This window comes from Orycteropus afer, unplaced genomic scaffold (assembly GCF_000298275.1).
Source record: "Orycteropus afer afer isolate SDZICR_OR568_19922 unplaced genomic scaffold, OryAfe1.0 scaffold00596, whole genome shotgun sequence".
Lineage (NCBI taxonomy): Eukaryota > Metazoa > Chordata > Mammalia > Tubulidentata > Orycteropodidae > Orycteropus > Orycteropus afer.
Window position 1 is genome coordinate 239,997 of NW_006922183.1, and position 1,280 is coordinate 241,276.

At 34.5% G+C, this 1,280-nt stretch overlaps 1 protein-coding gene across 1 annotated transcript in view; it reads left to right on the forward strand.

The window, feature by feature from the left end:
- The window catches only part of KPNA5 (karyopherin subunit alpha 5), a 77,203-nt gene that overhangs the window by 62,310 nt on the left and 13,613 nt on the right, over positions 1-1,280 (forward strand). The window lies entirely within an intron of this gene.

Consider the following 1,280-nt stretch of genomic DNA (forward strand, 5'->3'; position numbering starts at 1 on the left):
GAGGAGTGGCTGGTGGGTTTGAACCGCCAGCCTTCTGGTGAGCAGTCAAGTGCCTTAGCCACTATGCTACCAGAGCTCCTTATAATCTGATTAGGAAGTTTAAAATATACACACACATATATATACACACACACACACACACACATATAAATAAATGTATACACACACATACACAAATACACACATAATGGCAAATTACTCAAAATTACTCAGCATAGTTGTAAGCTAATCAGTCAGAAGTCAGAGATGCCATATAATTTTTAAAAAGATCCCACTGAGCTGAGGAAATCTATAGATTCCATAAAGGAATTGAAACTAGGGCTAGACCTTAAAAGTAGAGAAGAATTTATGGAGATTTATGTGATCATACATACACAGAGGGAACTCTGGTGGCGTAGTGTCTAAGGCATTTGATTGCTAACCAGAGGCTGGCAGTTCAAACCCACCAGCCACTCCTTGGAAGGAAGACTGGGCAATCTACTTCTGTAGAGACACTGCCTCAGAAACCCAGGGAGGGGTCACTATGAGTCAGATTCGATTTGACAGCAGTGAGTTTAGTTTAGTATATACAGAGGCGGAAGGGTATGAGGAATGTTTAAGAGGCATTGAATTTGACTAGAATAGAAACTGCTAATGAGAGTCATTGATTATAAATAGGTTAGAAGTGGAGTTTGAAATAGAAGGGCCTTTTATATTAAAGACATGGATTGTGGAATTGTTGGTAAGAATGGAAGGAAAAATAACAAGGAAACAATTCCAGAATTAGTGATTAACTATTGGTGTGTGTGTGTATTGGAGGATGGTGAGATGCCAAAAAAGTTGTGATGTCAAGATAGACTGCAGGTTTGCGTTATGGCCTTTCTTGAAGATAGAAAGAAACTATAAAACATACTTTTATTTTAACCTACATGTTCCTTTATTTTAATCTTTAAAGTCCTATTTAGATACTTTAGTTATTAAACAGTTGCTCTTTAGTAATTGACAATTATTCATTTAAAATATATTTTAATGAAACTGCTCTTTTTGCGTTTTTCAGCTGAATTTCCAGTGCATGGCTGCATACATTTCTTCACCAAGTGAATTAATTTAATGGAAATCATTTGCGAGTATTTTGAAAATAGGAACATAATTAATCTTACCATGGAATAAAGAATATATGAGGACAAAGCAAAATTTACTTTTTTTTTAAATGCATTTTATTGAAATACAATTTATGTACAGTGAAATACACAAAACTAAAGTGAAATAGGTCAATGCATTCTTTTTTCTTTTTTTTTTTT